This window comes from Ascaphus truei, unplaced genomic scaffold, assembly GCF_040206685.1.
Source record: "Ascaphus truei isolate aAscTru1 unplaced genomic scaffold, aAscTru1.hap1 HAP1_SCAFFOLD_282, whole genome shotgun sequence".
NCBI lineage: Eukaryota > Metazoa > Chordata > Amphibia > Anura > Ascaphidae > Ascaphus > Ascaphus truei.
The window spans coordinates 269,190-288,520 of record NW_027455772.1 but is presented as its reverse complement, the minus strand read 5'-3'; the positions used below and the strand labels follow the sequence as shown (position 1 = coordinate 288,520).

General features: G+C 41.6%; 44 non-coding genes across 44 annotated transcripts; all 44 read right to left on the bottom strand.

Moving 5' to 3' along the window:
- Positions 1–167: 167 nt before the first annotated feature.
- On the bottom strand, positions 168–286 carry LOC142482337 (5S ribosomal RNA). Its single transcript, XR_012796577.1, has one exon. It is a non-coding gene; the product is annotated as a 5S ribosomal RNA (ribosomal RNA).
- Positions 287–572: 286 nt separating this feature from the next.
- On the bottom strand, positions 573–691 carry LOC142482040 (5S ribosomal RNA). Its single transcript, XR_012796290.1, has one exon. It is a non-coding gene; the product is annotated as a 5S ribosomal RNA (ribosomal RNA).
- Positions 692–977: 286 nt separating this feature from the next.
- LOC142482039 (5S ribosomal RNA) lies at positions 978–1,096 on the bottom strand. Its single transcript, XR_012796289.1, has one exon. It is a non-coding gene; the product is annotated as a 5S ribosomal RNA (ribosomal RNA).
- Positions 1,097–1,382: 286 nt separating this feature from the next.
- On the bottom strand, positions 1,383–1,501 carry LOC142482336 (5S ribosomal RNA). Its single transcript, XR_012796576.1, has one exon. It is a non-coding gene; the product is annotated as a 5S ribosomal RNA (ribosomal RNA).
- Positions 1,502–1,787: 286 nt separating this feature from the next.
- Positions 1,788–1,906, bottom strand: LOC142482358 (5S ribosomal RNA). The gene has a single exon (XR_012796597.1). It is a non-coding gene; the product is annotated as a 5S ribosomal RNA (ribosomal RNA).
- A 286-nt stretch (positions 1,907–2,192) lies between these two features.
- LOC142482335 (5S ribosomal RNA) lies at positions 2,193–2,311 on the bottom strand. The gene has a single exon (XR_012796575.1). It is a non-coding gene; the product is annotated as a 5S ribosomal RNA (ribosomal RNA).
- A 286-nt stretch (positions 2,312–2,597) lies between these two features.
- LOC142482901 (5S ribosomal RNA) lies at positions 2,598–2,716 on the bottom strand. The gene has a single exon (XR_012797100.1). It is a non-coding gene; the product is annotated as a 5S ribosomal RNA (ribosomal RNA).
- A 676-nt stretch (positions 2,717–3,392) lies between these two features.
- Positions 3,393–3,511, bottom strand: LOC142482744 (5S ribosomal RNA). The gene has a single exon (XR_012796948.1). It is a non-coding gene; the product is annotated as a 5S ribosomal RNA (ribosomal RNA).
- Positions 3,512–3,797: 286 nt separating this feature from the next.
- LOC142482589 (5S ribosomal RNA) lies at positions 3,798–3,916 on the bottom strand. Its single transcript, XR_012796797.1, has one exon. It is a non-coding gene; the product is annotated as a 5S ribosomal RNA (ribosomal RNA).
- Positions 3,917–4,202: 286 nt separating this feature from the next.
- Positions 4,203–4,321, bottom strand: LOC142482037 (5S ribosomal RNA). Its single transcript, XR_012796287.1, has one exon. It is a non-coding gene; the product is annotated as a 5S ribosomal RNA (ribosomal RNA).
- Positions 4,322–4,607: 286 nt separating this feature from the next.
- Positions 4,608–4,726, bottom strand: LOC142482334 (5S ribosomal RNA). The gene has a single exon (XR_012796574.1). It is a non-coding gene; the product is annotated as a 5S ribosomal RNA (ribosomal RNA).
- A 286-nt stretch (positions 4,727–5,012) lies between these two features.
- Positions 5,013–5,131, bottom strand: LOC142482036 (5S ribosomal RNA). The gene has a single exon (XR_012796286.1). It is a non-coding gene; the product is annotated as a 5S ribosomal RNA (ribosomal RNA).
- Positions 5,132–5,417: 286 nt separating this feature from the next.
- Positions 5,418–5,536, bottom strand: LOC142482035 (5S ribosomal RNA). Its single transcript, XR_012796285.1, has one exon. It is a non-coding gene; the product is annotated as a 5S ribosomal RNA (ribosomal RNA).
- Positions 5,537–5,822: 286 nt separating this feature from the next.
- Positions 5,823–5,941, bottom strand: LOC142482333 (5S ribosomal RNA). The gene has a single exon (XR_012796573.1). It is a non-coding gene; the product is annotated as a 5S ribosomal RNA (ribosomal RNA).
- A 286-nt stretch (positions 5,942–6,227) lies between these two features.
- Positions 6,228–6,346, bottom strand: LOC142482357 (5S ribosomal RNA). Its single transcript, XR_012796596.1, has one exon. It is a non-coding gene; the product is annotated as a 5S ribosomal RNA (ribosomal RNA).
- Positions 6,347–6,632: 286 nt separating this feature from the next.
- On the bottom strand, positions 6,633–6,751 carry LOC142482332 (5S ribosomal RNA). Its single transcript, XR_012796572.1, has one exon. It is a non-coding gene; the product is annotated as a 5S ribosomal RNA (ribosomal RNA).
- Positions 6,752–7,037: 286 nt separating this feature from the next.
- LOC142482471 (5S ribosomal RNA) lies at positions 7,038–7,156 on the bottom strand. The gene has a single exon (XR_012796707.1). It is a non-coding gene; the product is annotated as a 5S ribosomal RNA (ribosomal RNA).
- A 286-nt stretch (positions 7,157–7,442) lies between these two features.
- LOC142482034 (5S ribosomal RNA) lies at positions 7,443–7,561 on the bottom strand. Its single transcript, XR_012796284.1, has one exon. It is a non-coding gene; the product is annotated as a 5S ribosomal RNA (ribosomal RNA).
- Positions 7,562–7,847: 286 nt separating this feature from the next.
- On the bottom strand, positions 7,848–7,966 carry LOC142482331 (5S ribosomal RNA). Its single transcript, XR_012796571.1, has one exon. It is a non-coding gene; the product is annotated as a 5S ribosomal RNA (ribosomal RNA).
- A 286-nt stretch (positions 7,967–8,252) lies between these two features.
- On the bottom strand, positions 8,253–8,371 carry LOC142482356 (5S ribosomal RNA). Its single transcript, XR_012796595.1, has one exon. It is a non-coding gene; the product is annotated as a 5S ribosomal RNA (ribosomal RNA).
- Positions 8,372–8,657: 286 nt separating this feature from the next.
- LOC142482330 (5S ribosomal RNA) lies at positions 8,658–8,776 on the bottom strand. The gene has a single exon (XR_012796570.1). It is a non-coding gene; the product is annotated as a 5S ribosomal RNA (ribosomal RNA).
- A 286-nt stretch (positions 8,777–9,062) lies between these two features.
- Positions 9,063–9,181, bottom strand: LOC142482033 (5S ribosomal RNA). Its single transcript, XR_012796283.1, has one exon. It is a non-coding gene; the product is annotated as a 5S ribosomal RNA (ribosomal RNA).
- A 676-nt stretch (positions 9,182–9,857) lies between these two features.
- LOC142482743 (5S ribosomal RNA) lies at positions 9,858–9,976 on the bottom strand. Its single transcript, XR_012796947.1, has one exon. It is a non-coding gene; the product is annotated as a 5S ribosomal RNA (ribosomal RNA).
- Positions 9,977–10,262: 286 nt separating this feature from the next.
- Positions 10,263–10,381, bottom strand: LOC142482588 (5S ribosomal RNA). Its single transcript, XR_012796796.1, has one exon. It is a non-coding gene; the product is annotated as a 5S ribosomal RNA (ribosomal RNA).
- A 286-nt stretch (positions 10,382–10,667) lies between these two features.
- On the bottom strand, positions 10,668–10,786 carry LOC142482032 (5S ribosomal RNA). The gene has a single exon (XR_012796282.1). It is a non-coding gene; the product is annotated as a 5S ribosomal RNA (ribosomal RNA).
- A 286-nt stretch (positions 10,787–11,072) lies between these two features.
- Positions 11,073–11,191, bottom strand: LOC142482329 (5S ribosomal RNA). The gene has a single exon (XR_012796569.1). It is a non-coding gene; the product is annotated as a 5S ribosomal RNA (ribosomal RNA).
- A 286-nt stretch (positions 11,192–11,477) lies between these two features.
- On the bottom strand, positions 11,478–11,596 carry LOC142482031 (5S ribosomal RNA). Its single transcript, XR_012796281.1, has one exon. It is a non-coding gene; the product is annotated as a 5S ribosomal RNA (ribosomal RNA).
- A 286-nt stretch (positions 11,597–11,882) lies between these two features.
- Positions 11,883–12,001, bottom strand: LOC142482030 (5S ribosomal RNA). Its single transcript, XR_012796280.1, has one exon. It is a non-coding gene; the product is annotated as a 5S ribosomal RNA (ribosomal RNA).
- Positions 12,002–12,287: 286 nt separating this feature from the next.
- Positions 12,288–12,406, bottom strand: LOC142482587 (5S ribosomal RNA). The gene has a single exon (XR_012796795.1). It is a non-coding gene; the product is annotated as a 5S ribosomal RNA (ribosomal RNA).
- Positions 12,407–12,692: 286 nt separating this feature from the next.
- LOC142482029 (5S ribosomal RNA) lies at positions 12,693–12,811 on the bottom strand. Its single transcript, XR_012796279.1, has one exon. It is a non-coding gene; the product is annotated as a 5S ribosomal RNA (ribosomal RNA).
- Positions 12,812–13,097: 286 nt separating this feature from the next.
- On the bottom strand, positions 13,098–13,216 carry LOC142482328 (5S ribosomal RNA). Its single transcript, XR_012796568.1, has one exon. It is a non-coding gene; the product is annotated as a 5S ribosomal RNA (ribosomal RNA).
- Positions 13,217–13,502: 286 nt separating this feature from the next.
- LOC142482028 (5S ribosomal RNA) lies at positions 13,503–13,621 on the bottom strand. Its single transcript, XR_012796278.1, has one exon. It is a non-coding gene; the product is annotated as a 5S ribosomal RNA (ribosomal RNA).
- A 286-nt stretch (positions 13,622–13,907) lies between these two features.
- Positions 13,908–14,026, bottom strand: LOC142482026 (5S ribosomal RNA). The gene has a single exon (XR_012796276.1). It is a non-coding gene; the product is annotated as a 5S ribosomal RNA (ribosomal RNA).
- A 286-nt stretch (positions 14,027–14,312) lies between these two features.
- On the bottom strand, positions 14,313–14,431 carry LOC142482586 (5S ribosomal RNA). The gene has a single exon (XR_012796794.1). It is a non-coding gene; the product is annotated as a 5S ribosomal RNA (ribosomal RNA).
- A 286-nt stretch (positions 14,432–14,717) lies between these two features.
- Positions 14,718–14,836, bottom strand: LOC142482025 (5S ribosomal RNA). The gene has a single exon (XR_012796275.1). It is a non-coding gene; the product is annotated as a 5S ribosomal RNA (ribosomal RNA).
- A 286-nt stretch (positions 14,837–15,122) lies between these two features.
- LOC142482326 (5S ribosomal RNA) lies at positions 15,123–15,241 on the bottom strand. Its single transcript, XR_012796566.1, has one exon. It is a non-coding gene; the product is annotated as a 5S ribosomal RNA (ribosomal RNA).
- A 676-nt stretch (positions 15,242–15,917) lies between these two features.
- Positions 15,918–16,036, bottom strand: LOC142482432 (5S ribosomal RNA). Its single transcript, XR_012796669.1, has one exon. It is a non-coding gene; the product is annotated as a 5S ribosomal RNA (ribosomal RNA).
- A 286-nt stretch (positions 16,037–16,322) lies between these two features.
- Positions 16,323–16,441, bottom strand: LOC142482842 (5S ribosomal RNA). Its single transcript, XR_012797042.1, has one exon. It is a non-coding gene; the product is annotated as a 5S ribosomal RNA (ribosomal RNA).
- A 286-nt stretch (positions 16,442–16,727) lies between these two features.
- On the bottom strand, positions 16,728–16,846 carry LOC142482584 (5S ribosomal RNA). Its single transcript, XR_012796793.1, has one exon. It is a non-coding gene; the product is annotated as a 5S ribosomal RNA (ribosomal RNA).
- Positions 16,847–17,132: 286 nt separating this feature from the next.
- LOC142482470 (5S ribosomal RNA) lies at positions 17,133–17,251 on the bottom strand. The gene has a single exon (XR_012796706.1). It is a non-coding gene; the product is annotated as a 5S ribosomal RNA (ribosomal RNA).
- Positions 17,252–17,537: 286 nt separating this feature from the next.
- On the bottom strand, positions 17,538–17,656 carry LOC142482325 (5S ribosomal RNA). Its single transcript, XR_012796565.1, has one exon. It is a non-coding gene; the product is annotated as a 5S ribosomal RNA (ribosomal RNA).
- A 286-nt stretch (positions 17,657–17,942) lies between these two features.
- On the bottom strand, positions 17,943–18,061 carry LOC142482024 (5S ribosomal RNA). The gene has a single exon (XR_012796274.1). It is a non-coding gene; the product is annotated as a 5S ribosomal RNA (ribosomal RNA).
- Positions 18,062–18,737: 676 nt separating this feature from the next.
- On the bottom strand, positions 18,738–18,856 carry LOC142482742 (5S ribosomal RNA). The gene has a single exon (XR_012796946.1). It is a non-coding gene; the product is annotated as a 5S ribosomal RNA (ribosomal RNA).
- Positions 18,857–19,142: 286 nt separating this feature from the next.
- LOC142481941 (5S ribosomal RNA) lies at positions 19,143–19,261 on the bottom strand. The gene has a single exon (XR_012796194.1). It is a non-coding gene; the product is annotated as a 5S ribosomal RNA (ribosomal RNA).
- Between the last annotated feature and the right edge of the window lie 70 nt (positions 19,262–19,331).

Here is a 19,331-nt window from a genome sequence, read left to right as displayed (position 1 = left end):
CTTGATGTCAGAATTCTATTTTGGAAGGTTGCATTGTGTTGAACTTTCAGAGGAAAAAACGATAGATTTCTTTGCCACTGCGGGAAAAAAGTAGTAAAAAATGAAACATTTTCATTTGCTGCAAGGAATGCCATGTATATTTTCATTAGTGAAGCAAAAAATAAAAACACTCACAGCACCTGGTATTCCCAGGCAGTCTCCCAACCCAGTACTAATCAAGCCTCACCCTGCTTAGCTTCCGAGATCTGACGGGATCGGGCGCTTTCAAGGTAGTATGGCCGTAGGTGGAGATTGCTGTCTCATGATATCCTCTCATTCTTAAATCCATGAGCCTATATCTTGCTCCATGCATACACAGAGACTGAGAAAATGACAGGTGCACTCAAATGTACTATAGACGGAATTCTTGATGTCAGAATTCTATTTTGGAAGGTTGCATTGTGTTGAACTTTCAGAGGAAAAAACGATATATTTCTTTGCCACTGCGGGAAAAAAGTAGCAAGAAATGAAACATTTTCATTTGCTGCGAGGAATGCCATGTATATTTTCATTAGGGAAGCGAAAAATAAAAACCCCTACAGCACCTGGTATTCCCAGGCAGTCTCCCAACCCAGTACTAATCAAGCCTCACCCTGCTTAGCTTCCGAGATCTGACGGGATCGGGCGCTGTCAAGGTAGTATGGCCGTAGGTGGAGATTGCTGTCTCATGATATCCTCTCATTCTTAAATCCATGAGCCTATATCTTGCTCCATGCATACACAGAGACTGAGAAAATGACAGGTGCACTCAAATGTACTATAGACGGAATTCTTGATGTCAGAATTCTATTTTGGAAGGTTGCATTGTGTTGAACTTTCAGAGGAAAAAACGATATATTTCTTTGCCACTGCGGGAAAAAAGTAGCAAGAAATGAAACATTTTCATTTGCTGCGAGGAATGCCATGTATATTTTCATTAGGGAAGCGAAAAATAAAAACCCCTACAGCACCTGGTATTCCCAGGCAGTCTCCCAACCCAGTACTAATCAAGCCTCACCCTGCTTAGCTTCCGAGATCTGACGGGATCGGGCGCTGTCAAGGTAGTATGGCCGTAGGTGGAGATTGCTGTCTCATGATATCCTCTCATTCTTAAATCCATGAGCCTATATCTTGCTCCATGCATACACAGAGACTGAGAAAATGACAGGTGCACTCAAATGTACTATAGACGGAATTCTTGATGTCAGAATTCTATTTTGGAAGGTTGCATTGTGTTGAACTTTCAGAGGAAAAAACGATAGATTTCTTTGCCACTGCGGGAAAAAAGTAGTAAAAAATGAAACATTTTCATTTGCTGCAAGGAATGCCATGTATATTTTCATTAGTGAAGCAAAAAATAAAAACACTCACAGCACCTGGTATTCCCAGGCAGTCTCCCAACCCAGTACTAATCAAGCCTCACCCTGCTTAGCTTCCGAGATCTGACGGGATCGGGCGCTTTCAAGGTAGTATGGCCGTAGGTGGAGATTGCTGTCTCATGATATCCTCTCATTCTTAAATCCATGAGCCTATATCTTGCTCCATGCATACACAGAGACTGAGAAAATGACAGGTGCACTCAAATGTACTATAGACGGAATTCTTGATGTCAGAATTCTATTTTGGAAGGTTGCATTGTGTTGAACTTTCAGAGGAAAAAACGATATATTTCTTTGCCACTGCGGGAAAAAAGTAGCAAGAAATGAAACATTTTCATTTGCTGCGAGGAATGCCATGTATATTTTCATTAGGGAAGCGAAAAATAAAAACCCCTACAGCACCTGGTATTCCCAGGCAGTCTCCCAACCCAGTACTAATCAAGCCTCACCCTGCTTAGCTTCCGAGATCTGACGGGATCGGGCGCTGTCAAGGTAGTATGGCCGTAGATGGAGATTGCTGTCTCATGATATCCTCTCATTCTTAAATCCATGAGCCTATATCTTGCTCCATGCATACACAGAGACTGAGAAAATGACAGGTGCACTCAAATGTACTATAGACGGAATTCTTGATGTCAGAATTCTATTTTGGAAGGTTGCATTGTGTTGAACTTTCAGAGGAAAAAACGATAGATTTCTTTGCCACTGCGGGAAAAAAGTAGTAAAAAATGAAACATTTTCATTTGCTGCAAGGAATGCCATGTATATTTTCATTAGTGAAGCAAAAAATAAAAACACTCACAGCACCTGGTATTCCCAGGCAGTCTCCCAACCCAGTACTAATCAAGCCTCACCCTGCTTAGCTTCCGAGATCTGACGGGATCGGGCGCTTTCAAGGTAGTATGGCCGTAGGTGGAGATTGCTGTCTCATGATATCCTCTCATTCTTAAATCCATGAGCCTATATCTTGCTCCATGCATACACAGAGACTGAGAAAATGACAGGTGCACTCAAATGTACTATAGACGGAATTCTTGATGTCAGAATTCTATTTTGGAAGGTTGCATTGTGTTGAACTTTCTGAGGAAAAAACGATATATTTCTTTGCCACTGCGGGAAAAAAGTAGTAAAAAATGAAACATTTTCATTTGCTGCAAGGAATGCCATGTATATTTTCATTAGGGAAGCAAAAAATAAAAACACCCACAGCACCTGGTATTCCCAGGCAGTCTCCCAACCCAGTACTAATCAAGCCTCACCCTGCTTAGCTTCCGAGATCTGACGGGATCGGGCGCTGTCAAGGTAGTATGGCCGTAGGTGGAGATTGCTGTCTCATGATATCCTCTCATTCTTAAATCCATGAGCCTATATCTTGCTCCATGCATACACAGAGACTGAGAAAATGACAGGTGCACTCAAATGTACTATAGACGGAATTCTTGATGTCAGAATTCTATTTTGGAAGGTTGCATTGTGTTGAACTTTCAGAGGAAAAAACGATAGATTTCTTTGCCACTGCGGGAAAAAAGTAGTAAAAAATTTCAGAGGTGCCTATATTCAACCTCCTCCTGTTTGGATTTGAACTCACTATCTCTTCCAAGTATCAGCTTGAACACTGCACACCCCAACTCTGTGAGCCACAAGCTCACCATATAACATGCTGAGTGTTCTGAGGCCTGTATGATATATTTCTAAATGACATGGGAGGCATAAGTGTATTATTGTGACCGTTAAAAAAATACATTCTTGAAGAATTACCTTAAATGGAGAAATTAAATCAGAGACTGAGAAAATGACAGGTGCACTCAAATATACTATAGACGGAATTCTTGATGTCAAAATTCTATTTTGGAAGGTTGCATTGTGTTGAACTTTCAGAGGAAAAAACAATATATTTCTTTGCCACTCCGGGAAAAAAGTAGCAAGAAATGAAACATTTTCATTTGCTGCGAGGAATGCCATGTATATTTTCATTAGGGAAGCAAAAAATAAAAACCCCTACAGCACCTGGTATTCCCAGGCAGTCTCCCAACCCAGTACTAATCAAGCCTCACCCTGCTTAGCTTCCGAGATCTGACGGGATCGGGCGCTTTCAAGGTAGTATGGCCGTAGGTGGAGATTGCTGTCTCATGATATCCTCTCATTCTTAAATCCATGAGCCTATATCTTGCTCCATGCATACACAGAGACTGAGAAAATGACAGGTGCACTCAAATGTACTATAGACGGAATTCTTGATGTCAGAATTCTATTTTGGAAGGTTGCATTGTGTTGAACTTTCTGAGGAAAAAACGATATATTTCTTTGCCACTGCGGGAAAAAAGTAGTAAAAAATGAAACATTTTCATTTGCTGCAAGGAATGCCATGTATATTTTCATTAGGGAAGCAAAAAATAAAAACACCCACAGCACCTGGTATTCCCAGGCAGTCTCCCAACCCAGTACTAATCAAGCCTCACCCTGCTTAGCTTCCGAGATCTGACGGGATCGGGCGCTTTCAAGGTAGTATGGCCGTAGGTGGAGATTGCTGTCTCATGATATCCTCTCATTCTTAAATCCATGAGCCTATATCTTGCTCCATGCATACACAGAGACTGAGAAAATGACAGGTGCACTCAAATGTACTATAGACGGAATTCTTGATGTCAGAATTCTATTTTGGAAGGTTGCATTGTGTTGAACTTTCAGAGGAAAAAACGATATATTTCTTTGCCACTGCGGGAAAAAAGTAGCAAGAAATGAAACATTTTCATTTGCTGCGAGGAATGCCATGTATATTTTCATTAGGGAAGCGAAAAATAAAAACCCCTACAGCACCTGGTATTCCCAGGCAGTCTCCCAACCCAGTACTAATCAAGCCTCACCCTGCTTAGCTTCCGAGATCTGACGGGATCGGGCGCTGTCAAGGTAGTATGGCCGTAGGTGGAGATTGCTGTCTCATGATATCCTCTCATTCTTAAATCCATGAGCCTATATCTTGCTCCATGCATACACAGAGACTGAGAAAATGACAGGTGCACTCAAATGTACTATAGACGGAATTCTTGATGTCAGAATTCTATTTTGGAAGGTTGCATTGTGTTGAACTTTCAGAGGAAAAAACGATAGATTTCTTTGCCACTGCGGGAAAAAAGTAGTAAAAAATGAAACATTTTCATTTGCTGCAAGGAATGCCATGTATATTTTCATTAGTGAAGCAAAAAATAAAAACACTCACAGCACCTGGTATTCCCAGGCAGTCTCCCAACCCAGTACTAATCAAGCCTCACCCTGCTTAGCTTCCGAGATCTGACGGGATCGGGCGCTTTCAAGGTAGTATGGCCGTAGGTGGAGATTGCTGTCTCATGATATCCTCTCATTCTTAAATCCATGAGCCTATATCTTGCTCCATGCATACACAGAGACTGAGAAAATGACAGGTGCACTCAAATGTACTATAGACGGAATTCTTGATGTCAGAATTCTATTTTGGAAGGTTGCATTGTGTTGAACTTTCAGAGGAAAAAACGATATATTTCTTTGCCACTGCGGGAAAAAAGTAGCAAGAAATGAAACATTTTCATTTGCTGCGAGGAATGCCATGTATATTTTCATTAGGGAAGCGAAAAATAAAAACCCCTACAGCACCTGGTATTCCCAGGCAGTCTCCCAACCCAGTACTAATCAAGCCTCACCCTGCTTAGCTTCCGAGATCTGACGGGATCGGGCGCTGTCAAGGTAGTATGGCCGTAGGTGGAGATTGCTGTCTCATGATATCCTCTCATTCTTAAATCCATGAGCCTATATCTTGCTCCATGCATACACAGAGACTGAGAAAATGACAGGTGCACTCAAATGTACTATAGACGGAATTCTTGATGTCAGAATTCTATTTTGGAAGGTTGCATTGTGTTGAACTTTCAGAGGAAAAAACGATATATTTCTTTGCCACTGCGGGAAAAAAGTAGCAAGAAATGAAACATTTTCATTTGCTGCGAGGAATGCCATGTATATTTTCATTAGGGAAGCGAAAAATAAAAACCCCTACAGCACCTGGTATTCCCAGGCAGTCTCCCAACCCAGTACTAATCAAGCCTCACCCTGCTTAGCTTCCGAGATCTGACGGGATCGGGCGCTGTCAAGGTAGTATGGCCGTAGGTGGAGATTGCTGTCTCATGATATCCTCTCATTCTTAAATCCATGAGCCTATATCTTGCTCCATGCATACACAGAGACTGAGAAAATGACAGGTGCACTCAAATGTACTATAGACGGAATTCTTGATGTCAGAATTCTATTTTGGAAGGTTGCATTGTGTTGAACTTTCAGAGGAAAAAACGATAGATTTCTTTGCCACTGCGGGAAAAAAGTAGTAAAAAATGAAACATTTTCATTTGCTGCAAGGAATGCCATGTATATTTTCATTAGTGAAGCAAAAAATAAAAACACTCACAGCACCTGGTATTCCCAGGCAGTCTCCCAACCCAGTACTAATCAAGCCTCACCCTGCTTAGCTTCCGAGATCTGACGGGATCGGGCGCTTTCAAGGTAGTATGGCCGTAGGTGGAGATTGCTGTCTCATGATATCCTCTCATTCTTAAATCCATGAGCCTATATCTTGCTCCATGCATACACAGAGACTGAGAAAATGACAGGTGCACTCAAATGTACTATAGACGGAATTCTTGATGTCAGAATTCTATTTTGGAAGGTTGCATTGTGTTGAACTTTCAGAGGAAAAAACGATATATTTCTTTGCCACTGCGGGAAAAAAGTAGCAAGAAATGAAACATTTTCATTTGCTGCGAGGAATGCCATGTATATTTTCATTAGGGAAGCGAAAAATAAAAACCCCTACAGCACCTGGTATTCCCAGGCAGTCTCCCAACCCAGTACTAATCAAGCCTCACCCTGCTTAGCTTCCGAGATCTGACGGGATCGGGCGCTGTCAAGGTAGTATGGCCGTAGATGGAGATTGCTGTCTCATGATATCCTCTCATTCTTAAATCCATGAGCCTATATCTTGCTCCATGCATACACAGAGACTGAGAAAATGACAGGTGCACTCAAATGTACTATAGACGGAATTCTTGATGTCAGAATTCTATTTTGGAAGGTTGCATTGTGTTGAACTTTCAGAGGAAAAAACGATAGATTTCTTTGCCACTGCGGGAAAAAAGTAGTAAAAAATGAAACATTTTCATTTGCTGCAAGGAATGCCATGTATATTTTCATTAGTGAAGCAAAAAATAAAAACACTCACAGCACCTGGTATTCCCAGGCAGTCTCCCAACCCAGTACTAATCAAGCCTCACCCTGCTTAGCTTCCGAGATCTGACGGGATCGGGCGCTTTCAAGGTAGTATGGCCGTAGGTGGAGATTGCTGTCTCATGATATCCTCTCATTCTTAAATCCATGAGCCTATATCTTGCTCCATGCATACACAGAGACTGAGAAAATGACAGGTGCACTCAAATGTACTATAGACGGAATTCTTGATGTCAGAATTCTATTTTGGAAGGTTGCATTGTGTTGAACTTTCAGAGGAAAAAACGATATATTTCTTTGCCACTGCGGGAAAAAAGTAGCAAGAAATGAAACATTTTCATTTGCTGCGAGGAATGCCATGTATATTTTCATTAGGGAAGCGAAAAATAAAAACCCCTACAGCACCTGGTATTCCCAGGCAGTCTCCCAACCCAGTACTAATCAAGCCTCACCCTGCTTAGCTTCCGAGATCTGACAGGATCGGGCGCTGTCAAGGTAGTATGGCCGTAGGTGGAGATTGCTGTCTCATGATATCCTCTCATTCTTAAATCCATGAGCCTATATCTTGCTCCATGCATACACAGAGACTGAGAAAATGACAGGTGCACTCAAATGTACTATAGACGGAATTCTTGATGTCAGAATTCTATTTTGGAAGGTTGCATTGTGTTGAACTTTCAGAGGAAAAAACGATATATTTCTTTGCCACTGCGGGAAAAAAGTAGCAAGAAATGAAACATTTTCATTTGCTGCGAGGAATGCCATGTATATTTTCATTAGGGAAGCGAAAAATAAAAACCCCTACAGCACCTGGTATTCCCAGGCAGTCTCCCAACCCAGTACTAATCAAGCCTCACCCTGCTTAGCTTCCGAGATCTGACGGGATCGGGCGCTGTCAAGGTAGTATGGCCGTAGGTGGAGATTGCTGTCTCATGATATCCTCTCATTCTTAAATCCATGAGCCTATATCTTGCTCCATGCATACACAGAGACTGAGAAAATGACAGGTGCACTCAAATGTACTATAGACGGAATTCTTGATGTCAGAATTCTATTTTGGAAGGTTGCATTGTGTTGAACTTTCAGAGGAAAAAACGATAGATTTCTTTGCCACTGCGGGAAAAAAGTAGTAAAAAATGAAACATTTTCATTTGCTGCAAGGAATGCCATGTATATTTTCATTAGTGAAGCAAAAAATAAAAACACTCACAGCACCTGGTATTCCCAGGCAGTCTCCCAACCCAGTACTAATCAAGCCTCACCCTGCTTAGCTTCCGAGATCTGACGGGATCGGGCGCTTTCAAGGTAGTATGGCCGTAGGTGGAGATTGCTGTCTCATGATATCCTCTCATTCTTAAATCCATGAGCCTATATCTTGCTCCATGCATACACAGAGACTGAGAAAATGACAGGTGCACTCAAATGTACTATAGACGGAATTCTTGATGTCAGAATTCTATTTTGGAAGGTTGCATTGTGTTGAACTTTCAGAGGAAAAAACGATATATTTCTTTGCCACTGCGGGAAAAAAGTAGCAAGAAATGAAACATTTTCATTTGCTGCGAGGAATGCCATGTATATTTTCATTAGGGAAGCGAAAAATAAAAACCCCTACAGCACCTGGTATTCCCAGGCAGTCTCCCAACCCAGTACTAATCAAGCCTCACCCTGCTTAGCTTCCGAGATCTGACGGGATCGGGCGCTGTCAAGGTAGTATGGCCGTAGATGGAGATTGCTGTCTCATGATATCCTCTCATTCTTAAATCCATGAGCCTATATCTTGCTCCATGCATACACAGAGACTGAGAAAATGACAGGTGCACTCAAATGTACTATAGACGGAATTCTTGATGTCAGAATTCTATTTTGGAAGGTTGCATTGTGTTGAACTTTCAGAGGAAAAAACGATAGATTTCTTTGCCACTGCGGGAAAAAAGTAGTAAAAAATGAAACATTTTCATTTGCTGCAAGGAATGCCATGTATATTTTCATTAGTGAAGCAAAAAATAAAAACACTCACAGCACCTGGTATTCCCAGGCAGTCTCCCAACCCAGTACTAATCAAGCCTCACCCTGCTTAGCTTCCGAGATCTGACGGGATCGGGCGCTTTCAAGGTAGTATGGCCGTAGGTGGAGATTGCTGTCTCATGATATCCTCTCATTCTTAAATCCATGAGCCTATATCTTGCTCCATGCATACACAGAGACTGAGAAAATGACAGGTGCACTCAAATGTACTATAGACGGAATTCTTGATGTCAGAATTCTATTTTGGAAGGTTGCATTGTGTTGAACTTTCAGAGGAAAAAACGATATATTTCTTTGCCACTGCGGGAAAAAAGTAGCAAGAAATGAAACATTTTCATTTGCTGCGAGGAATGCCATGTATATTTTCATTAGGGAAGCGAAAAATAAAAACCCCTACAGCACCTGGTATTCCCAGGCAGTCTCCCAACCCAGTACTAATCAAGCCTCACCCTGCTTAGCTTCCGAGATCTGACGGGATCGGGCGCTGTCAAGGTAGTATGGCCGTAGGTGGAGATTGCTGTCTCATGATATCCTCTCATTCTTAAATCCATGAGCCTATATCTTGCTCCATGCATACACAGAGACTGAGAAAATGACAGGTGCACTCAAATGTACTATAGACGGAATTCTTGATGTCAGAATTCTATTTTGGAAGGTTGCATTGTGTTGAACTTTCAGAGGAAAAAACGATAGATTTCTTTGCCACTGCGGGAAAAAAGTAGTAAAAAATTTCAGAGGTGCCTATATTCAACCTCCTCCTGTTTGGATTTGAACTCACTATCTCTTCCAAGTATCAGCTTGAACACTGCACACCCCAACTCTGTGAGCCACAAGCTCACCATATAACATGCTGAGTGTTCTGAGGCCTGTATGATATATTTCTAAATGACATGGGAGGCATAAGTGTATTATTGTGACCGTTAAAAAAATACATTCTTGAAGAATTACCTTAAATGGAGAAATTAAATCAGAGACTGAGAAAATGACAGGTGCACTCAAATATACTATAGACGGAATTCTTGATGTCAAAATTCTATTTTGGAAGGTTGCATTGTGTTGAACTTTCAGAGGAAAAAACAATATATTTCTTTGCCACTCCGGGAAAAAAGTAGCAAGAAATGAAACATTTTCATTTGCTGCGAGGAATGCCATGTATATTTTCATTAGGGAAGCGAAAAATAAAAACCCCTACAGCACCTGGTATTCCCAGGCAGTCTCCCAACCCAGTACTAATCAAGCCTCACCCTGCTTAGCTTCCGAGATCTGACGGGATCGGGCGCTTTCAAGGTAGTATGGCCGTAGGTGGAGATTGCTGTCTCATGATATCCTCTCATTCTTAAATCCATGAGCCTATATCTTGCTCCATGCATACACAGAGACTGAGAAAATGACAGGTGCACTCAAATGTACTATAGACGGAATTCTTGATGTCAGAATTCTATTTTGGAAGGTTGCATTGTGTTGAACTTTCTGAGGAAAAAACGATATATTTCTTTGCCACTGCGGGAAAAAAGTAGTAAAAAATGAAACATTTTCATTTGCTGCAAGGAATGCCATGTATATTTTCATTAGGGAAGCAAAAAATAAAAACACCCACAGCACCTGGTATTCCCAGGCAGTCTCCCAACCCAGTACTAATCAAGCCTCACCCTGCTTAGCTTCCGAGATCTGACGGGATCGGGCGCTTTCAAGGTAGTATGGCCGTAGGTGGAGATTGCTGTCTCATGATATCCTCTCATTCTTAAATCCATGAGCCTATATCTTGCTCCATGCATACACAGAGACTGAGAAAATGACAGGTGCACTCAAATGTACTATAGACGGAATTCTTGATGTCAGAATTCTATTTTGGAAGGTTGCATTGTGTTGAACTTTCAGAGGAAAAAACGATATATTTCTTTGCCACTGCGGGAAAAAAGTAGCAAGAAATGAAACATTTTCATTTGCTGCGAGGAATGCCATGTATATTTTCATTAGGGAAGCGAAAAATAAAAACCCCTACAGCACCTGGTATTCCCAGGCAGTCTCCCAACCCAGTACTAATCAAGCCTCACCCTGCTTAGCTTCCGAGATCTGACGGGATCGGGCGCTGTCAAGGTAGTATGGCCGTAGGTGGAGATTGCTGTCTCATGATATCCTCTCATTCTTAAATCCATGAGCCTATATCTTGCTCCATGCATACACAGAGACTGAGAAAATGACAGGTGCACTCAAATGTACTATAGACGGAATTCTTGATGTCAGAATTCTATTTTGGAAGGTTGCATTGTGTTGAACTTTCAGAGGAAAAAACGATAGATTTCTTTGCCACTGCGGGAAAAAAGTAGTAAAAAATGAAACATTTTCATTTGCTGCAAGGAATGCCATGTATATTTTCATTAGTGAAGCAAAAAATAAAAACACTCACAGCACCTGGTATTCCCAGGCAGTCTCCCAACCCAGTACTAATCAAGCCTCACCCTGCTTAGCTTCCGAGATCTGACGGGATCGGGCGCTTTCAAGGTAGTATGGCCGTAGGTGGAGATTGCTGTCTCATGATATCCTCTCATTCTTAAATCCATGAGCCTATATCTTGCTCCATGCATACACAGAGACTGAGAAAATGACAGGTGCACTCAAATGTACTATAGACGGAATTCTTGATGTCAGAATTCTATTTTGGAAGGTTGCATTGTGTTGAACTTTCAGAGGAAAAAACGATATATTTCTTTGCCACTGCGGGAAAAAAGTAGCAAGAAATGAAACATTTTCATTTGCTGCGAGGAATGCCATGTATATTTTCATTAGGGAAGCGAAAAATAAAAACCCCTACAGCACCTGGTATTCCCAGGCAGTCTCCCAACCCAGTACTAATCAAGCCTCACCCTGCTTAGCTTCCGAGATCTGACGGGATCGGGCGCTGTCAAGGTAGTATGGCCGTAGGTGGAGATTGCTGTCTCATGATATCCTCTCATTCTTAAATCCATGAGCCTATATCTTGCTCCATGCATACACAGAGACTGAGAAAATGACAGGTGCACTCAAATGTACTATAGACGGAATTCTTGATGTCAGAATTCTATTTTGGAAGGTTGCATTGTGTTGAACTTTCAGAGGAAAAAACGATAGATTTCTTTGCCACTGCGGGAAAAAAGTAGCAAGAAATGAAACATTTTCATTTGCTGCGAGGAATGCCATGTATATTTTCATTAGGGAAGCAAAAAATAAAAACCCCTACAGCACCTGGTATTCCCAGGCAGTCTCCCAACCCAGTACTAATCAAGCCTCACCCTGCTTAGCTTCCGAGATCTGACGGGATCGGGCGCTGTCAAGGTAGTATGGCCGTAGGTGGAGATTGCTGTCTCATGATATCCTCTCATTCTTAAATCCATGAGCCTATATCTTGCTCCATGCATACACAGAGACTGAGAAAATGACAGGTGCACTCAAATGTACTATAGACGGAATTCTTGATGTCAGAATTCTATTTTGGAAGGTTGCATTGTGTTGAACTTTCTGAGGAAAAAACGATATATTTCTTTGCCACTGCGGGAAAAAAGTAGTAAAAAATGAAACATTTTCATTTGCTGCAAGGAATGCCATGTATATTTTCATTAGGGAAGCAAAAAATAAAAACACCCACAGCACCTGGTATTCCCAGGCAGTCTCCCAACCCAGTACTAATCAAGCCTCACCCTGCTTAGCTTCCGAGATCTGACGGGATCGGGCGCTTTCAAGGTAGTATGGCCGTAGGTGGAGATTGCTGTCTCATGATATCCTCTCATTCTTAAATCCATGAGCCTATATCTTGCTCCATGCATACACAGAGACTGAGAAAATGACAGGTGCACTCAAATGTACTATAGACGGAATTCTTGATGTCAGAATTCTATTTTGGAAGGTTGCATTGTGTTGAACTTTCAGAGGAAAAAACGATATATTTCTTTGCCACTGCGGGAAAAAAGTAGCAAGAAATGAAACATTTTCATTTGCTGCGAGGAATGCCATGTATATTTTCATTAGGGAAGCGAAAAATAAAAACCCCTACAGCACCTGGTATTCCCAGGCAGTCTCCCAACCCAGTACTAATCAAGCCTCACCCTGCTTAGCTTCCGAGATCTGACGGGATCGGGCGCTGTCAAGGTAGTATGGCCGTAGGTGGAGATTGCTGTCTCATGATATCCTCTCATTCTTAAATCCATGAGCCTATATCTTGCTCCATGCATACACAGAGACTGAGAAAATGACAGGTGCACTCAAATGTACTATAGACGGAATTCTTGATGTCAGAATTCTATTTTGGAAGGTTGCATTGTGTTGAACTTTCAGAGGAAAAAACGATAGATTTCTTTGCCACTGCGGGAAAAAAGTAGTAAAAAATGAAACATTTTCATTTGCTGCAAGGAATGCCATGTATATTTTCATTAGTGAAGCAAAAAATAAAAACACTCACAGCACCTGGTATTCCCAGGCAGTCTCCCAACCCAGTACTAATCAAGCCTCACCCTGCTTAGCTTCCGAGATCTGACGGGATCGGGCGCTTTCAAGGTAGTATGGCCGTAGGTGGAGATTGCTGTCTCATGATATCCTCTCATTCTTAAATCCATGAGCCTATATCTTGCTCCATGCATACACAGAGACTGAGAAAATGACAGGTGCACTCAAATGTACTATAGACGGAATTCTTGATGTCAGAATTCTATTTTGGAAGGTTGCATTGTGTTGAACTTTCAGAGGAAAAAACGATAGATTTCTTTGCCACTGCGGGAAAAAAGTAGCAAGAAATGAAACATTTTCATTTGCTGCGAGGAATGCCATGTATATTTTCATTAGGGAAGCGAAAAATAAAAACCCCTACAGCACCTGGTATTCCCAGGCAGTCTCCCAACCCAGTACTAATCAAGCCTCACCCTGCTTAGCTTCCGAGATCTGACGGGATCGGGCGCTGTCAAGGTAGTATGGCCGTAGGTGGAGATTGCTGTCTCATGATATCCTCTCATTCTTAAATCCATGAGCCTATATCTTGCTCCATGCATACACAGAGACTGAGAAAATGACAGGTGCACTCAAATGTACTATAGACGGAATTCTTGATGTCAGAATTCTATTTTGGAAGGTTGCATTGTGTTGAACTTTCAGAGGAAAAAACGATAGATTTCTTTGCCACTGCGGGAAAAAAGTAGCAAGAAATGAAACATTTTCATTTGCTGCGAGGAATGCCATGTATATTTTCATTAGGGAAGCAAAAAATAAAAACCCCTACAGCACCTGGTATTCCCAGGCAGTCTCCCAACCCAGTACTAATCAAGCCTCACCCTGCTTAGCTTCCGAGATCTGACGGGATCGGGCGCTGTCAAGGTAGTATGGCCGTAGGTGGAGATTGCTGTCTCATGATATCCTCTCATTCTTAAATCCATGAGCCTATATCTTGCTCCATGCATACACAGAGACTGAGAAAATGACAGGTGCACTCAAATGTACTATAGACGGAATTCTTGATGTCAGAATTCTATTTTGGAAGGTTGCATTGTGTTGAACTTTCTGAGGAAAAAACGATATATTTCTTTGCCACTGCGGGAAAAAAGTAGTAAAAAATGAAACATTTTCATTTGCTGCAAGGAATGCCATGTATATTTTCATTAGGGAAGCAAAAAATAAAAACACCCACAGCACCTGGTATTCCCAGGCAGTCTCCCAACCCAGTACTAATCAAGCCTCACCCTGCTTAGCTTCCGAGATCTGACGGGATCGGGCGCTTTCAAGGTAGTATGGCCGTAGGTGGAGATTGCTGTCTCATGATATCCTCTCATTCTTAAATCCATGAGCCTATATCTTGCTCCATGCATACACAGAGACTGAGAAAATGACAGGTGCACTCAAATGTACTATAGACGGAATTCTTGATGTCAGAATTCTATTTTGGAAGGTTGCATTGTGTTGAACTTTCAGAGGAAAAAACGATATATTTCTTTGCCACTGCGGGAAAAAAGTAGCAAGAAATGAAACATTTTCATTTGCTGCGAGGAATGCCATGTATATTTTCATTAGGGAAGCGAAAAATAAAAACCCCTACAGCACCTGGTATTCCCAGGCAGTCTCCCAACCCAGTACTAATCAAGCCTCACCCTGCTTAGCTTCCGAGATCTGACGGGATCGGGCGCTGTCAAGGTAGTATGGCCGTAGGTGGAGATTGCTGTCTCATGATATCCTCTCATTCTTAAATCCATGAGCCTATATCTTGCTCCATGCATACACAGAGACTGAGAAAATGACAGGTGCACTCAAATGTACTATAGACGGAATTCTTGATGTCAGAATTCTATTTTGGAAGGTTGCATTGTGTTGAACTTTCAGAGGAAAAAACGATAGATTTCTTTGCCACTGCGGGAAAAAAGTAGTAAAAAATGAAACATTTTCATTTGCTGCAAGGAATGCCATGTATATTTTCATTAGTGAAGCAAAAAATAAAAACACTCACAGCACCTGGTATTCCCAGGCAGTCTCCCAACCCAGTACTAATCAAGCCTCACCCTGCTTAGCTTCCGAGATCTGACGGGATCGGGCGCTTTCAAGGTAGTATGGCCGTAGGTGGAGATTGCTGTCTCATGATATCCTCTCATTCTTAAATCCATGAGCCTATATCTTGCTCCATGCATACACAGAGACTGAGAAAATGACAGGTGCACTCAAATGTACTATAGACGGAATTCTTGATGTCAGAATTCTATTTTGGAAGGTTGCATTGTGTTGAACTTTCAGAGGAAAAAACGATATATTTCTTTGCCACTGCGGGAAAAAAGTAGTAAAAAATTTCAGAGGTGCCTATATTCAACCTCCTCCTGTTTGGATTTGAACTCACTATCTCTTCCAAGTATCAGCTTGAACACTGCACACCCCAACTCTGTGAGCCACAAGCTCACCATATAACATGCTGAGTGTTCTGAGGCCTGTATGATATATTTCTAAATGACATGGGAGGCATAAGTGTATTATTGTGACCGTTAAAAAAATACATTCTTGAAGAATTACCTTAAATGGAGAAATTAAATCAGAGACTGAGAAAATGACAGGTGCACTCAAATATACTATAGACGGAATTCTTGATGTCAGAATTCTATTTTGGAAGGTTGCATTGTGTTGAACTTTCAGAGGAAAAAACAATATATTTCTTTGCCACTCCGGGAAAAAAGTAGCAAGAAATGAAACATTTTCATTTGCTGCGAGGAATGCCATGTATATTTTCATTAGGGAAGCGAAAAATAAAAACCCCTACAGCACCTGGTATTCCCAGGCAGTCTCCCAACCCAGGACTAATCAAGCCTCACCCTGCTTAGCTTCCGAGATCTGACGGGATCGGGCGCTTTCAAGGTAGTATGGCCGTAGGTGGAGATTGCTGTCTCATGATATCCTCTCATTCTTAAATCCATGAGCCTATATCTTGCTCCATGCATACACAGAGACTGAGAAAATGACAGGTGCACTCAAATGTACTATAGACGGAATTCTTGATGTCAGAATTCTATTTTGGAAGGTTGCATTGTGTTGAACTTTCTGAGGAAAAAACGATATATTTCTTTGCCACTGCGGGAAAAAAGTAGTAAAAAATGAAACATTTTCATTTGCTGCAAGGAATGCCATGTATATTTTCATTAGGGAAGCAAAAAATAAAAACACCCACAGCACCTGGTATTCCCAGGCAGTCTCCCAACCCAGTACTAATCAAGCCTCACCCTGCTTAGCTTCCGAGATCTGACGGGATCGGGCGCTTTCAAGGTAGTATGGCCATAGGTGGAGATTGCTGTCTCATGATATCCTCTCATTCTTAAATCCATGAGCCTATATCTTGCTCCATGCATACACAGAGACTGAGAAAATGACAGGTGCACTCAAATGTACTATAGACGGAATTCTTGATGTCAGAATTCTATTTTGGAAGGTTGCATTGTGTTGAACTTTCTGAGGAAAAAACGATATATTTCTTTGCCACTGCGGGAAAAAAGTAGTAAAAAATGAAACATTTTCATTTGCTGCAAGGAATGCCATGTATATTTTCATTAGGGAAGCAAAAAATAAAAACACCCACAGCACCTGGTATTCCCAGGCAGTCTCCCAACCCAGTACTAATCAAGCCTCACCCTGCTTAGCTTCCGAGATCTGACGGGATCGGGCGCTTTCAAGGTAGTATGGCCGTAGGTGGAGATTGCTGTCTCATGATATCCTCTCATTCTTAAATCCATGAGCCTATATCTTGCTCCATGCATACACAGAGACTGAGAAAATGACAGGTGCACTCAAATGTACTATAGACGGAATTCTTGATGTCAGAATTCTATTTTGGAAGGTTGCATTGTGTTGAACTTTCAGAGGAAAAAACGATATATTTCTTTGCCACTGCGGGAAAAAAGTAGCAAGAAATGAAACATTTTCATTTGCTGCGAGGAATGCCATGTATATTTTCATTAGGGAAGCGAAAAATAAAAACCCCTACAGCACCTGGTATTCCCAGGCAGTCTCCCAACCCAGTACTAATCAAGCCTCACCCTGCTTAGCTTCCGAGATCTGACAGGATCGGGCGCTGTCAAGGTAGTATGGCCGTAGGTGGAGATTGCTGTCTCATGATATCCTCTCATTCTTAAATCCATGAGCCTATATCTTGCTCCATGCATACACAGAGACTGAGAAAATGACAGGTGCACTCAAATGTACTATAGACGGAATTCTTGATGTCAGAATTCTATTTTGGAAGGTTGCATTGTGTTGAACTTTCAGAGGAAAAAACGATAGATTTCTTTGCCACTGCGGGAAAAAAGTAGTAAAAAATGAAACACTTTCATTTGCTGCAAGGAATGCCATGTATATTTTCATTAGTGAAGCAAAAAATAAAAACACTCACAGCACCTGGTATTCCCAGGCAGTCTCCCAACCCAGTACTAATCAAGCCTCACCCTGCTTAGCTTCCGAGATCTGACGGGATCGGGCGCTTTCAAGGTAGTATGGCCGTAGGTGGAGATTGCTGTCTCATGATATCCTCTCATTCTTAAATCCATGAGCCTATATCTTGCTCCATGCATACACAGAGACTGAGAAAATGACAGGTGCACTCAAATGTACTATAGACGGAATTCTTGATGTCAGAATTCTATTTTGGAAGGTTGCATTGTGTTGAACTTTCAGAGGAAAAAACGATATATTTCTTTGCCACTGCGGGAAAAAAGTAGCAAGAAATGAAACATTTTCATTTGCTGCGAGGAATGCCATGTATATTTTCATTAGGGAAGCGAAAAATAAAAACCCCTACAGCACCTGGTATTCCCAGGCAGTCTCCCAACCCAGTACTAATCAAGCCTCACCCTGCTTAGCTTCCGAGATCTGACGGGATCGGGCGCTGTCAAGGTAGTATGGCCGTAGGTGGAGATTGCTGTCTCATGATATCCTCTCATTCTTAAATCCATGAGCCTATATCTTGCTCCATGCATACACAGAGACTGAGAAAATGACAGGTGCACTCAAATGTACTATAGACGGAATTCTTGATGTCAGAATTCTATTTTGGAAGGTTGCATTGTGTTGAACTTTCAGAGGAAAAAACGATAGATTTCTTTGCCACTGCGGGAAAAAAGTAGTAAAAAATTTCAGAGGTGCCTATATTCAACCTCCTCCTGTTTGGATTTGAACTCACTATCTCTTCCAAGTATCAGCTTGAACACTGCACACCCCAACTCTGTGAGCCACAAGCTCACCATATAACATGCTGAGTGTTCTGAGGCCTGTATGATATATTTCTAAATGACATGGGAGGCATAAGTGTATTATTGTGACCGTTAAAAAAATACATTCTTGAAGAATTACCTTAAATGGAGAAATTAAATCAGAGACTGAGAAAATGACAGGTGCACTCAAATATACTATAGACGGAATTCTTGATGTCAAAATTCTATTTTGGAAGGTTGCATTGTGTTGAACTTTCAGAGGAAAAAACAATATATTTCTTTGCCACTCCGGGAAAAAAGTAGCAAGAAATGAAACATTTTCATTTGCTGCGAGGAATGCCATGTATATTTTCATTAGGGAAGCGAAAAATAAAAACCCCTACAGCACCTGGTATTCCCAGGCAGTCTCCCAACCCAGTACTAATCAAGCCTCACCCTGCTTAGCTTCCGAGATCTGACGGGATCGGGCGCTTTCAAGGTAGTATGGCCGTAGGTGGAGATTGCTGTCTCATGATATCCTCTCATTCTTAAATCCATGAGCCTATATCTTGCTCCATGCATACACAGAGACTGAGAAAATGACAGGTGCACTCAAATGTACTATAGACGGAATTCTTGATGTCAGAATTCTATTTTGGAAGGTTGCATTGTGTTGAACTTTCTGAGGAAAAAACGATATATTTCTTTGCCACTGCGGGAAAAAAGTAGTAAAAAATGAAACATTTTCATTTGCTGCAAGGAATGCCATGTATATTTTCATTAGGGAAGCAAAAAATAAAAATACCCACAGCACCTGGTATTCCCAGGCAGTCTCCCAACCCAGTACTAATCAAGCCTCACCCTGCTTAGCTTCCGAGATCTGACGGGATCGGGCGCTTTCAAGGTAGTATGGCCGTAGGTGGAGATTGCTGTCTCATGATATCCTCTCATTCTTAAATCCATGAGCCTATATCTTGCTCCATGCATACAC